General features: G+C 35.2%; 1 protein-coding gene and 1 pseudogene across 1 annotated transcript in view; both read left to right on the top strand.

Moving 5' to 3' along the window:
• The window catches only part of LOC141431581 (neuroligin-4, Y-linked-like), a 46,756-nt pseudogene that overhangs the window by 18,450 nt on the left and 12,452 nt on the right, over positions 1-15,854 (top strand).
• The window catches only part of LOC141431630 (uncharacterized), a 254,792-nt gene continuing 251,212 nt past the window's right edge, over positions 12,275-15,854 (top strand). Inside the window, exon 1 of the mRNA XM_074092812.1 lies at positions 12,275-12,299. The gene's annotated coding sequence lies outside the window, so the exon portion shown is untranslated. The remainder of the gene's footprint in view (positions 12,300-15,854) is intronic.

Here is a 15,854-nt window from a genome sequence, read left to right as displayed (position 1 = left end):
TGTTTAGTCTCGGCCAAAAGTGCAATATTATCGAATGCCTCCCCTTCGCGTCGGCCTTCAAACTAACTCGTTCATCTATTGCTTACTTTCAAGACTCTACCCTACAACAATGTTACTATAGTTGTTATATTATACATTAAAAAGTATTTAAATAGATGGGTAGAATTTGAAAAAAAAAAACATATTTTAGAATTACAGGTAGGTTTAGTGTTTTAATGGAAGAAGACTTTTACCCAACTGCCTGAAGGCGGGTTATTTTATCACCAAAGTTCACCCGTTGAAGATCATGTGGTGCATGACACATTGACAGAATAGCCCTGGTCCAAAACAGTATTGTTAAATGAGCAAAGCATTTTTATACCTAAAGTCAGATAAGGATTTGGAATAAGACTATTTTCTTTTTTTCAATATTTTTAATACGCAATATTTTCCGTCGTTTTCCGATTAAAAAAATATATATTAATTTATTTTCTCGGGTTCTGCCTTTTCGCCGAATTATTGTTTGCCAAATGTTTAATTTGCCAACTGTTTCATTTCCCAACTCTCAATGTTCTCCGAGAGCAAAAATTTTTCTCAATGCATTTTCTTGCTTCTATAGAACACAAGTTAAGTTAGATTTGTTTTATGAAAGGTGCAAAAAAATAGTTTCCGAGAAAATCCTGAGTTGGCAAATGAAACATTTTGGGAAATGTGAGTTGGGAAAAGGAAGAGAACCGTAAATTTAATAAAAAAAAATTACAATATTCTAGTTACGTTCCATTATCCAATAAAATTACATATTTCATATAGGTATTTATTTAATTGAAAAATATAGGATGCGAGGATACGATGGTGTGTACAGAAGGTGCGACTTTTAGCAACCAATATTAATTTTCATCTTAAAAATCTTGGATTTCGTTAAGGAAATGCATTGTTAATTAAAAAAAAATGTTATTAAATTAATTGTCTGATCATGAAGCAGGCTTGCTCTAAGAATGAAAAATATATATTCGATTCAATATTAATTAATTGTGCGTTCCAAAGTTCTACCACAGGAGAAAAGCTTATTGTAATTTTTGCCTTTCTTTGGTTAAAGGTACGATGAAGATGGCAGGAGTGCCTAATCCGACCTCGTTGGCCCTCCTCCAAAATTGATACGATCAAGTTCCTGGCTCTTTATGCCAATAAGAAGAACTTTCGATTGCAGATAAGCTTACAGGGTTGGTCTTTTTTGCGCAGTAATTAGTTTTGTACGATTTTATCGCTCGGCACGAAATTTTAGAACTCGAATACCAATTTCCATTCTAAATGCTTTGAAACATACAAATATTCTTTATTGATCACCAAAAGCAGTACAGAGCCATTACAAAATTAAAAACAACTGAGAAAATTTACCATTGTACAGAATAAATTTACACCCTTGTTCAAAATACAACGAAAAGAATCTAAAACGCTGCTTAAACGTGTCAACAAAATTCCAATAACTATATAAGCCAAATATCTGACATACTCGTAAAAATATTGTATTAAAAGCAGATATGGAAATAAAATCGCAAGCGCAGTAAAATTTTATAGTGGCATCAGTTACATTAATTTAATATAAAAGATGTTTTTTTTTTACGGAATAAAGGGAATTGTGTACGTTCTATTTTAATCGGTTTATCTCTAATTCTTATAGTCACAAAAAAGCTCGTACAGGATAATTGTGATAAACGATATTTAACTATAGAAACCCCATGTTGTGTGGTACTATAAAATGATACCTAAAGCTTATTTTCCACAGTGTTCTGTCTCCGATTCACCGAAAAGGGTAATTTCGTGTGTTTTATGGACAAATTTGTTTGTTGAACATTACCGCCTACGGCTTTACGCCTTTGCCACATTATTAATGTAGGGTAAAATAATTCAAGGCCAAACGTTTTCTGCTCCTGTTTTTCTGCCAAGAGATTGTTTTTTAGGGTTTCGTACCCAAAGGGTGCCAACTGAACCCTATTACTGAGACTCCGCTGTCTGTCTGTCTGTCTGTCCGTCTGTCACAGGGCTCTATCTCTTGAGCCGTAATAGATAGGCACTTGAAATTTTCACAGATTATGTATTCCAGTTGCCGCGACCACAACAAATACTAAAAATAAAATAAAGTTACAAATTAATGGGAGTCGTCATACAAGAAACGTGTTTCATTCAGCGGCTTCTGATTGCTAGGCTGCCAAGATGACGGCCGTCAGTTGCTAGGGTTTAATGTTTAACTACTTATTAATTTTCGATTTTATTAGTGCTACTTTATAAAACCTTCGACAATTATAATAATTGTCTAAGTCCTTGGTTTATTTTTTTTGTGCAGCATTAAGACAAATAACAATTTCGGCCCACAAACCTCCGACACACATTACACACACTTCACAAAAGCCAACTTCAATAAAGCACTCACAGCCGCTGTATATAATGTTTTTTACACTAAAAAATTTCCGTTATAATTCATACTAAGTAACACTATTTATTTGCAAGGTCAAAATTTAAAATCAGGTTAAGATTTACTCACTAAATCATAATAAGTACGCGCCGTTCGGCCGAATTACCGCGTTCAGCCACTTTTTTTTTTTCGGCGCATGGCAAGAGTCTAAAGCGCTATTCAGCCTCCGACAGGGCGACAGCCAAAGAGGTTGAGAATTTAAAATTGTTCTTTATTCAGAATACTTGCACCTAGTGCTTGCATTTTGGTGATATGTTTTTATTAACTTGTAAGGTAATGTAACTAATTATGAATAATTTATTGAATCAGGCATTACTTTGCGGAGGTCCATATCAATGAACTAAAAGAATTTCCTTGCTCACCCGCGACCTTACGATAGCTAAGCTTATGCAAAATATGCGTGTTCATGCAGTTCCTCCACCTCCACACTGTAAGAACACACACAAATCACACAAACCCATCTATCACCACCACCACACCACACTGACGCGTTTCAAACTCAACCAGAGCTCATCTTCAGAGTGACACAACCGTACACCATGCTACCAGTTGTTAGACTAACGAACCACAACCACCGTTTTAACTTGTCACTGTAACTCCCCAAGTACCCACATACGTTTTGATGGGATTGGTTTGGATGGGTTTGTGTGATTTGTGTCTGTTCTTACAGTGTGGAGGTGTTGGAACTGCATGAACACGCATATTTTGCATAAGCTTAGCTATCGTAAGGTCCCGGGTGAGCAAGGAAATTCTTTTAGTTCTTTAACTAATTATGGTTGTTCAGGTTGAATTAAATAATTTGAATAAAATATTAAAATATTAAATATTTCAGCTTAAATTTGAAGTGGATATCTTCAACCGATTGAGCTGAAATTTTGCATGCATGTATAAATCCGATGACAATGTAATATTATTATGACGTAGAGCTGATCTGATGATGAAGTTAGATGTTGGCCATAGGAACTCTGTAGTAAAACGACACGACCGCATCGATTTTCGTATCATTTGATTCGTCTTGACGACTACCTACTTTGGTAACCAGGGCCAAAAAGTACCGCCAACAAAAAAAGCTTGAATTAGATTTTTTTAATTATTACTGAACTATTTGTTTTTAAAACATTGTACGGAGGTGCGGAACCCTTCATGCGCGAGTCACTCACACTCGCACTTGACCGATTTTTATTGTATATAATTGGCCTTGGTGGCCGAGTGGTTTGACCTATGGCCTGAGTTCTTTCGATGTGCGGAATTACATTTGAAATTTACCACGAGCTTTACGGTGAAGGAAAACATCGTAAGGAAACCTGTAGGTTAGGTAGGTATGTGTACATACCTGCGAAGCAATTCAATGGTGTGTGTAGTTCCCAATCCGCACTGGGCTCGCGTGGGAACTATGGCCCAAGCCCTCTCATTCTGAGAGGAAGCCTGTGCCCAGCAGTGGGACGTATATAGGCTAGAGTGATGATGATGATATAATACCTACTAGGTGTAGTCATAATGGTCTTGTAGAAAAAATCGTAAAAACTTATTTTACTGATTTTCGATTTTTGTACTTTACTTTGATGAAGTTGGTATTAATTTTTAGACACACTTTTCATAGTATAGATATCTCCCTAAAATATAAGTACTATTATTGTACCATCGCAAGACACCAATTAACCGAAATGAATGTTAAGCTTGTTTCGTTTTATACTCTTGTAATACAAGATTAAATATTAATTGGCCTTACAGAGGGTGGCAATTATGTACCCACGTGAAAAAAAATATTATTAAAATCACCGTCCACTCTGCGAAAATTAAAAAGAATGGACGTTAAAATGTCGTATCGTACCGGAATATTTGACTCGAATTAATTGGAAGGTCACTGGCAGACATTTGCTTCATTTTTGATAGGTTATGAACAGGGAGCGAACTTTTCGTGCAGTTGACAATAAGTAATATAATATCATCCCCCGGGGTCGATGTGTCAAAAAATAGTCCTTATATTCCAGCTAGTAAGGGAAATATAGTTTCTTTAGTACATATTTAGTTGTTTAGGAAGCAACATTAAGATCTTCATTTAATGCCTACTCAATAGCATAATAGGCTTATCTTTACTATCAATAGGAAAACATATTTTTAATTGTACCTAATGTTATTTGGCTGTACTTATTCGACTTTCTGCTGTAGGATCATAATTAACACAATCCCGTGTAGACAAAATTGGTATTGAGATGATCGAATATATTTACAAGTACGTCGTGTGATCTGAGGATTGAATAACACATAAGTTCTGAAAAAACGCAAATACTTTATTACTCTGACACAAAATGACGCAATTTTTTACGCGCACCAAACTCCCTGGCTTTGAATATAGACATGTTCCACCCAAATAACCAACTTAGATAGATAACTAGTTAACTAAGTGGACCCTTTCTCGCACGTGGAAAACCAGCTGTGTGGATGTAATTTCATATGTTTATCCAAATGGGATGACTAGTTATCCCGGAATAATTTATATTCCACGTAGGAAACTAGTTAAATATCTTTTGGGTAACTAGGTTATTGCTCGTCTATCTTTGTATCCGAATTTGATAAGTTGTCCAGGGGGAACGTACCATACGTACCCACCCGTAAAAAAATAGATAAAATATGAATAGTAGTTTCCTTGTACATAACCAACGCTACATAACGCTACTGTATTTTGTAAATAGATATTATGTATAAAATGGCATAGTATGATATCTCAAGAGAAGTTGAATTACAATTAAGAGGTAGACAATAGTTAATAAAAATCTTTCTTTACTTACTTCCTTTATTTACTTCCTTGTCCATAAAAAATATCTATGCATATATATGTATATCTATCAGTGTAATTCCGCGGGTGTCATAAGCCTCTCAGTCCCTAGCCTTTTATATTCACAAACGCATAATTGCGCAGGTAGTTTCTTAGGTAAACAGGTTATCATAAAATATTGGACACGTATTTTTCTTTCGTCAATCTAACATAAAATGATGAAGATGAAGCGAGTCAAAGTTCGGAAGTGAGCTCCTTAGAAGTCACGCCGTGCTAAAAAATGTGTCGCACGACGTCGCGTTTCGTGAAACTTTGACTGGCTATAATTATCTTCATAATTTTTTATATAATTGTCTGAATTGGCCATTTTGGGACTTGCGACAATATAAGTTGCAATAAAAGCTTATAAGGTTTTTTTTGTTTATTAGGTGAGCTTATACCAGTAGAATTATCCAGTAAAATATGTTAATGTCATTGCCCATGTCTCCAGAAAATTTGAGATTGAGATGGGACTAGCCAGCCATTGGCGAAACAGTGATTGACACGGCTCAAAACCTATTTAACTCCTGATGCAAATACTAAAATTCTATGCGGAGGACACTTACCCTCGGATAAGTAGTCATCCAACTCAATTAAGAATATGGTTAGGAACATTTCCTCCTGCACAACTGTTCTTCCACGCGGAAGGAATGTTCCACCTGGCTAACTACATAGTTATCTAAGTTGGTTATACAGGTGGAACAAAATATTAATAAAGTTTTCATCTGTAGGATCAATTGGAAAGCATACGCTCAAGCCGCGTGCATTTACCGAGGTAGGTTAAAATTTCCAGAAAGTGTATGCCACGAGATGAGAGGCAGCGATATGATAAACACAGAGGTAGATGACGGGATTATGCAGTTTTATAGGTATTTGAATAATTGAAGACTAAACACGGAGACTGCTAAAGATCGGGAGGGGGAAAAGAATGACTTAGCCATCCAGCAATAACTCATATACAAAAAAAATACCATAGGATGGTTGACTTTTAACCTTCTATGGTTTTATCAATAAACCTAGCAACAAGGGCGCAGTGTTCCAGTAATATAGCTTCAATTAAATTATTTCATGACTAAATCCGGTTACAGAGCACGCAAAGGCACGGAAAGGATTAGCGAAGGCGAACCATAAACAATGCCGCTTGCTTGCAAAAAGCTTTCTACTCTAGGGACCGTGTAGAAAAATTAGTTGTTTATTTATTCTTTCTTCTTGCTGTAATTCTGATAAATTAAGTTATAAATTAGGTGACGTGAGAGCGCCGTCGAGTTTTTTATATAAATTTGTTGTGGTTTGGGAACAGTGAAAAATAGTGCATAATTATTACAAAAGCTCTCTGGACTTGGTACAGTCACCAGCATTAGGTAATACCTGCCACAGCGGAGCGTGCAAAAATATCTGACACGTCCTTCCAGCCCTAGAAATAGAGTCGTGTTAGATATTTATTGCACGCTTGTTGTGTCAGATATTGGTGCTGGTGACTGTATTACAGGCCTAACGAATAACTGAGTCTGTTCCTGTGGTGTGGAAGCTGTACGGGAGGGGTGACAAGTGACGTGACATGACGTGTCCTAACTTTCTCGCTATACACGTGATAAATGCTGGTTGGTGGAAGTTCAGGATTTGTCGATGACGCTTTAACTATTTTCAAACCAAATACAAAGACAGAAGACCATCCTGGAAATATGAATTCCTACAATTTTGAAAAGTGGATTCGCGATCGCGGCTTTCCTTCTAATTCAGTAATAGTTACGGATAACACGAAAAACACAACAACACACAAACAAGCAAAGAAAATAAAAGTAAATAAAAATAGTAATAAAATAAAAGAAACATGCTTTTATAGCACATTGAAGTAAAAAATATAATTCTTAATTATAGGGACAAGATATAATGAAAAATATGGCACCAAGTGCCCCACGCTTTTTTCACAATACTGCTAATATTTTTCTTTCGTTATTATTTCCTGCGTAACCTATTAAGAATTATTTTTCACTTTTTAGTTCTATATGCTATAAAAGCTTTTTAGTTTTCTTTAACTGTAAATACAAAATAAAAATAGACACGACATCACATTGTTCTATCTGCGATTACTTAGCTTTAATTATATCTACTAATGATTTTTAAGCCCTGGCAATATTTCTCGAGGTAACACAATTATGCTATTTGCTTACATTGCAAAGGCTCTTCATTCATTAACTATATGAAACGACTCTGAAACGCGAAATAATTTATAACGCATTTGCTTCAACGCTAAGTACAGGATCATTAAAGTCATATATTTCATACATATAACATACTTAGAAAGAGACATACGCTCTTTGTTCTTCAAAATGGACTCATTGTAACACGAGAGTCGTTTGTCTAAAGAAATAAATGAGAACCTACGCTTACACATAATTTACCTGCTTGTTCGTTAATTTATCTCTTTGTGTTTTGATAAAGGGACATAATTTCTGATTAACCAAGAGTTTGGCTCGTAAAGTCATCTGGCCTAATAGTGAAAGAAACATTAATGGATTAATAATGAGGACATTTTGAGGATGAAACTGACACAATTCAAAATATTCTCATATTAAAACTCAGCCAGATCTTATTTAATACGAAGTTTATTTTGAAAATGTGAATATTTCGAATTGTGTCAGTTTCATTCTAACCATAACATGTGCATTTGCCTTAACAGTTATTAATAACTGTAACATGGTATACAGGGCGGAAAAAATTTATGGGCCTGGGAGGGCAACTACCTTAAATCCTTTAGTTAGCTAATTGTACTGAAAGGAAACATTCCTTTATTTTTAAAATGATAAGAAAAACTGCATTCAAAGATCTTCTTAACTTCACTTATCTCACCCGGGAATCGAACTAACTAAAAATTAAAAAAAAAAACAGATTTATTATTTATTACCATTTAACGATTTTCTTATCAGTGTTCAACCTACCTTTACTTGAGATAAATAAAATTAGCAAGCTTGCTGATTCATAATTATGTCTTTGGATGTTAGAGAGATAAGAAAATTATAAAGTATCATTTACTTGTTAGAAAAAGTAAGTAAAATACTAGATAATGTTAATATATATTCTATTTTATGGTATCTCGTAAAACAGATGAGTATAAGGCCAAATGTTTATTAGACAAATTTTATCCTGAATGACCATCCTATCGATTCGTATAATATAATAGTGAGTGTTTATTTTTAAATTTTCAGTTGGTTCGATTCCCGGGTGAGACAATCGAGGTGTAGAAAATCTTTAAATGCAGTTTTGTTTCATTTTAAATATAAAGTAATATTTTATTTCAGTACAATTAGCTAACTAAAGGATTTAATGTAGTTGCCCTCCAGGTCCCATAGATTTTTTCCACCCTGTATAATCAGTCGCAATAGCAGTGTCCATATTTTGTGTGGCTTATACTTATTACCCAATCGTGTAGTAGCTAGTACTTCATAAAGTAAGTAAACCTCAGTTTTTAAAAAACTATCGACATTTGGCATCATCTAAAAAATATAAATGATGCAAGTGTCACAAGGATTATCGTAAATATTATGACTCTACCATAGCCTGTTCTACCTAGTTTTATACCCTCCTACATCCAATCTTCGTTGTTTGTGAAATGGTCTTGAATTTTGGCAAGCAGCGGCAAGTGTCGCACTGAAGAAAACTCTGAAACTAATCATTTGAAATAGCTATCTGATAAATAGTAGTACCTGGATCTCGATAATAAGCGTTTTCTTAAAGATAAGACTACGCTAGATCGATTTTTCATCCTAAAAACCCTTACATACGAAATTTTATCGAAATTGTTGGAGTCGTTTCCTAGATCCCGAAATATATATACATATTATTATGTAGTATACAAGAATTGCTCGTTTAAAGGTATTAGATATATATTTAACGCTTAATAAAAATGCTCCTTAGAAAGAGGTACAGTTAACAATATACATAAGTACATAACAGTGAAAAGCTGCTAATTTATGCTGCCACGGGTGATTAGAGATGATGCTGGTATTACGGCATCCATTAACTGTACCTGCCGGATCCTCTGAGCTCAGAGAGTCGAACCCTATTTCCGATTACCCGAAGTTCAAATTAAAAATAAATTGTGAAATGTTATAAATGAATGGCTTTGGTTTAATTAGTTTTATTTTAATCTTTTAGAACATTTAAGCATAAACTAGATTTTAAAAACTTTTTTTAACTTGAAATTTTCGCAATTAAAACACATGAACGGGGTATAACCTATGCAAAAGGGACAACATCCAAGTCATTTAAACGAAAGATTAGAGATAATTTTTTGATTAGTGTTGCTTTTTATGAAAAACCTTCCGTTTTTGTTTTCCGAAGCGATAGCGTGAAAAAAAACTAGTATTATAACTACGTAAAGCAATTATTGCTACAACCGGTTATCGGAAAATTGTTTTGCATGCGATATTGAGAGAAACAGTTTTTCAATTACAGTAATACTCGAACTTTTTACTTCAAATTCCTAGTAAAGAAGCTTCCTATTTCTAAAACTCGCAAAATGGAAGAGGATTACGAGTATAAGAATTTCATTTGCTAAAAAGCACTTACTCAGCTTAAAAATGAGGTCGAAGCAATAAAACGCGTCATGCACAGGGTTGTCACTAAACTTGTTGTGTAAATTATCAATTGAGCAAAGATACCGTACAAAATTTTTGCAAGTACTAATATTAATAAGTATGCAAACATTTTAAATTGAGGTGTAAAAACTTTTCCACCTATTGCTCAATTTGCTATTTGCTCAATTTCAGCGGTACCTTTAATAAAAAAAGCACTCGTATGCTTAAGATAATATTTTGTGCCTAATTTGGGCAGCCATCGCTTTGCCAATACATCAATTTAAAATTATAGTTAACGTATTTTTAGATAGGAAACCCTAGAATTTGACATGCACTTGATCGATTATTAACAAGTACCTACTATATTTGTAAATCAATAAAATGTGATATTAATTGTGAATAAAATATATATTAATATTACTGAACTGAAAAGAATTTCTTTGCTCACCCGCGATTTTAAACGAACCTGAAGACCTTGAAGTAATGCCTGACTGATTCAATGAATCATATAATATTACCTTTTTATACACAGTACCTTACGTACCTTAACGTAGAACGTAAAGTTATATTATAATTGACGTTATTGCAAAATTTATTATTTCAGTGACGGTGGCGTACCTACTGCTTGTTAATCCTATCTTTTTTATTACGAGAGTTTAATAATATTTAACCCAACCCTAAGACTAGAAGTATATCTTGACCCGTTTTTGCTTTTGAGGGAGAATCACTTAGTAGATTTTTACGCTTGGTAGGCGTAAAAGGGATTTTCCTCCCAACATTAACTAGTGACATTCTGGAATTGATTATTACTAGGCCTATTACTCGTACTTCGTTTTTTATGTGATTAAAAAATATCTTTCATCACTTAAGCTCTGAAAGTAGGTTGCATTTAACTTGAAATCCGTGTTGTAATAGTACATTGTGTCTTAAGGGCGGTAAACAAGGAATTACGAACGAGAGTCTATTAGAAGCCCGAAGTCGAAGACTGGGGGCTTTAATGAGTCGATGTTCGTAATTCTAGTACCGCCCGTGCGACATACATGTTTTTCATCACATTTGCGAGTAAAATTGTATATTTGTAAAATAAAAACTAATATTTTTTCAATAATTGCCGATACAGCTGACTACGCTCTTGGCAGCGCCAGCTCCGCGCCCCCCTTCCCCCACAACATGTGCATGTGACCCACGTGCGCGCGCCGCGCTCCAGCACGCCATGCAGTAACAAACTCATTTACCGACCTTGGGCTTCATGACAAGAAAATTAGTACAGGCAATGACTCATTTACCGACCACGGGTTTCATGACAAGCACATTAAGGTCGAGGGTTTTATTTGGGGGGTTGCAACCAAGGTAGCCTGCATGTTTCAACACTGTTTACGAGCAAGTGTGATGAAAATTCGATTTACATCTTTAGGGATGTAAGTAAATTTAAAAATCGAATGGTGCTCCTTTGCATTCACGAACTGGTAAAAAAGGAGATTGTAATGCGTAATAATTACCTACAAACCTCCATGCTGGCATAATGTTCCTGGCCAGTGCTGGCTGAATGAGCCAGAGTGCGAGACCATTAAAAAAAAGACGGTTTGGCGCGATAAATTGTCTTCCGCTCTGTTACAAATTGCGTATATATTTATAACGGTTTTTCTTTATTTCCTCGCATTTGTGATGAAAAGTAGAGTGTTCAACTCGAGTGTAAATGATCAATTACACCCGCGAACTATAAGCACCCTCGCTCGCTTTGCTCGCTCGTGCACTTAATATCTTGGGTGTTATTATTGATCACTTACAACCCTTGTTTATCAATCTACTAATACCTATAGCAAGAAAGTCCCTGCTTTTACTTATTTCTCAATCATAATAATTATTGATGGCTTCTGATAATTTGTCCACGATAATAATAAGTGCAGCAACAATAAGTAGGTGTAGTGTAGTGCTAAATTATATTAGGAGTTTTTTTTTTAATATTCAACATTATCGCACCACATGAGTAGGCACACTCGGATAGGTGTACATTGAAATGTTTTACCAACTTAAATTATATTTTTGAGTTTAATAATAAAACAACATTTTGACTCTTAAACTCACTCTTTGCCGGACCCTAACTGATGCTCCTCTCATCCAAAGGTTGATTGGTAGATATCCCTTAAAGGGATAAGTCCGCATTTGTACAAGTATCTCAAAATTTGTTAACTGTACTAAATAAATAAATAAATATCACGGAACAATTCACACCAATTGACCTAATCCCAAAGTACCTAAGCTTAGCAAAGCTTGTGTTATGGGGTCTAAGCAACGGATACATATAATTATATGGATACATACTTAAATACATATTAAACACCCAAGACCCGAGAACAAACATTCGTATTTTTCATACAAATATCTGCCCCGACACGGGAATCGAACCCGGGACCTCAAGCTTCGTAGTCAGGTTCTCTAACCACTAGGCCATCTGGTCGTCCGGTCGTCGTGTACTTAGTTTCAAACAATAAATATTATCAAATCGAGAGTAGAATACGATTGAGCACATAATAATATATGTATGTCGTTTTTAAATTATTTTATGAAATGGCATTGTTACCTAGGGTTGTAACGGAGGCCTTCTTAGCGGAGGCGAGTTTCACCTCCGCGGATGCGGAGGTTCACGGAGGCGGATGCGGAGGTGAAAGTGGATGTGGAAAAAATAGTAGTTTATGCTTTATTCAACTCAAAAATCTCTTAAATTCCTAAAAAAATCCTATTCTCACTTGTTTTCGGCGTCATCGTGCATGTGACTTAAATAAACAATTACTTTGTACAAATTCACTTTAAAAAATGGCGGTACAATCAAACATACATTACAATTTCGTACGTTCAAGCAACGAGACAGGTTGATTCCTGTCGTGTGTTATATGACATATGCCCGCCCCCACCCCGACCGTGTTCCCGCTGCGCGCCGAGATAATGAAATGAGAAATAAACCTCCGTTATAACTCCGCAAAAAAAATTGCTGAGGCGGAGGCGGAGGCGAAGATACGATTTCTTGCGGAACTTCCGCAGTAACGGAGGCGGAGGCGAAGTTCCGTTACAACCCTAACTAGTACGATGATAATACTTATTTCAGTACGAAGAAGTTCAAAAGCTTTATAAAAAATATAAAGTGTATTATTACCTAATATTTAAATTATATTATGAATTGAAATAAAATCCATACTAATATATATAAATGCGAAAGTGGGTGTGTTTGTGTATTTGTTTGTTTGTCCGTCTTTCACGTCAAAACGGAGCGACGGATCAACGTGATTTTTGGCATAGAGATATTTAGTTTATGGGCCGGAGAATGACATAGGCTACCTTTATCCCAAAAAAATGCTCAGTTCCCGAGGGAACAGCGCGCGATAACCGAATTCCACGCGGACAAAGCCGCGGGCAAAAGCTAGGACAAAAAATAATAATATAGGAACACTGTATAATGCTTTACCCTGAATGTATTTTTGATAGGTACGGGGAATCAATAACATAAAAATAGTAGGTACATAGTTTAATATTTATTATAATATAAGTGACACTGCATTCACCAAGAATAGAGTTAGGTATAATAGATACGTAGGATTTTGCACTTCGTAGTATAGGGCCTCTACTCAAACTATGATCATAATCATATATTAACCTATGATTATATTTATCCCGTTTGTACAGTCACCAGCATTAATATCTGCCACAGCGAAGCGTGCAAAAACATCTGACACGTTCTTCCGGCCCTAAAAATAGAGTCGTATTAGATATTTATTCACGCTTGTTGTGTCAGATATTGGTACTGGTGACTGTACTGCTGAGCTATCGGTACTTTCGAATGGCAAACTCATCGCGGTTTTATAATACATCGCAGGTTTGTGCAGGTTTCCTCACGATGTTTTCCTTCACCGTAAAAAGCTCGTGGTAAATTTCAAATAGAATTCCGCACTTGAATTTCGAAAAACTCAGAGGTGCGAGCCGGGGTTTGAACCCACGATCCTCTGCTTGAGAGGCCATGGGTCACACCACTCGGCCATCACGGCTTTCGGATTGCTTACATGTATGTAGTATATTGGATAGAACGGATCCAGATGAACAACAGCTACTTGAATTTAAATTAGTAACGTTTCATATGGCAATGGTGCCAACACGGTTTACACTGATTGTGAAAGGAAACTGCCTCGTGTTGCTAAAATTTAAAGATATATATAAAAAAACGGAACTCATAAATTATAAAACATGTTCGCTCATGTGCAAGTTCACAAGGTGTTATCAATATGGCATAGAATGTAATACGTCAAATGTCGAAATGAGATTGATTGAGCCTCTTTTCCCTCATCTATATTCCTCTCTTTACGAATAATCGAGCCTTTTGATTTATTACAAGCGTTTGCTACCGAATACTGAATAAGGCATTTGTCATCTTTTTAAAGTATCTCGGGGATTGAGTATCCCCGCCGTCTTCTCAATATGAAAGAATCACTGAGAGCTGATTGTCCGTGTCATTGATACTGGATATTTTTCGAACTTAGTTTTCCTTAAAATAATTTTTTTCTACATACACTGTTTTTTACAACTTCTTTTATCTTTTTATCCAGTCTCAACTTACCTTTACCTACGTTTACATGGTATCACTAGAATAAAAATATGATTTCAGGTTCAATTTTATACTAAATAATTCGTAATTTCTAAGGTCTATCTACAGGAAACTAGTAACTTTCAGTGGAACTTGTATTAGTCCATTTTTTTACTTCAACTGTATGAAATCATCCGCCTTGACCCACCTGATCGGTTAGCAAGACGAAGAATTCTGCAAAGAACGTCTCATTTAATTTTAAGTTTACAATTAGAATACAATTTATTATTGCTGCGTTTAAATTGAAACAAAGATTAAACTTACTCGTACTTACTCGTCTTTACTCGTTTGAATAAATAAAATGAAATGACTGTTTGTCTAATTACCTTATTTGTTGCAGGTTATAAATAATGGCTATTCTAGAACAAATTGGTGTGCCAAGATTTATACAAAAGAATACTTATTCATTGAATGGTGTCAGTTTTCCTTCTTCTATGTTATCAAAATGTAATATTAATGAAATCGAATAAAGAAATGGGTTCTCAAAGCTGATATTTAGAGAAAATGGCCAACATAAGACTGCCGCTACATATATGTAATTCAATTAAACAGTACTGGCCGGATAAAGTAACAAATTCTCAACACGGTCAAATAAGTATAAAGTACAGACAAGGTTCTAAAATTTTAAACACTCAGTCCAATTTTAAAGCAAAAATTATAAAGAAAAATAAGTTCATCTTGTTACTCGTTTTACTCTTGGCAAAATATTCTCACTGTAATAGCTACACTGGTGGCAGAAATTCTATGTTAAGAACGAGAGTGATTGGAACCAGATACGGTAAACTGCAAGGTGTTATATTGCCAATGGATCAACATAAATACTTGAAGCCTGTGGAAGCATATCTTGGAGTGCCATATGCTACACCGCCGACTGGCTCTAACAGGTGAGTTTTACAAATACATTCTGTTCAAACGGGTACAAGTATCTTAGCAGAAGAATCTCTCGTCCGTGGATACCCAATGTTTTGCCGACAAATGATTATCATTTAGCGGATAACAATTCGCAGATTGAGTCATCATCGAAGATGTGATGTTAAGAAGAGTGACGTTTCGCAGCGCAACGTTTCGCAATTCCACGTTACGCTTTTGCTTCATTTTCCATACGAAATAATAAAAATAGATTCACTCAGATATATACTCAGATTATCCTCTGATGTGAAAATGACTCCCCTGGTGTGATTTAAGTCCGAGTTCTCCTAAGCTTAGTTTCTGGCAAAATAAGCCAATAAAAAGTAAACGTACTCAATTCTGTTCTATTTAAAAAGCAATACAGGATGCTTCCAAATGATGAAACTTTGCAAACATTATGGGAAAACCACACAAAAAGTTCCAACTTATCACAACTTTCATAGTATCATTTGATTAAATGAAAGTTGATCCGGA

This window comes from Choristoneura fumiferana, chromosome Z, assembly GCF_025370935.1.
Source record: "Choristoneura fumiferana chromosome Z, NRCan_CFum_1, whole genome shotgun sequence".
NCBI classification, from domain to species: Eukaryota; Metazoa; Arthropoda; class Insecta; order Lepidoptera; family Tortricidae; genus Choristoneura; species Choristoneura fumiferana.
The sequence above is the reverse complement of the archived record's forward strand: the minus strand, read 5'-3'. Positions and strand labels throughout refer to the sequence as shown.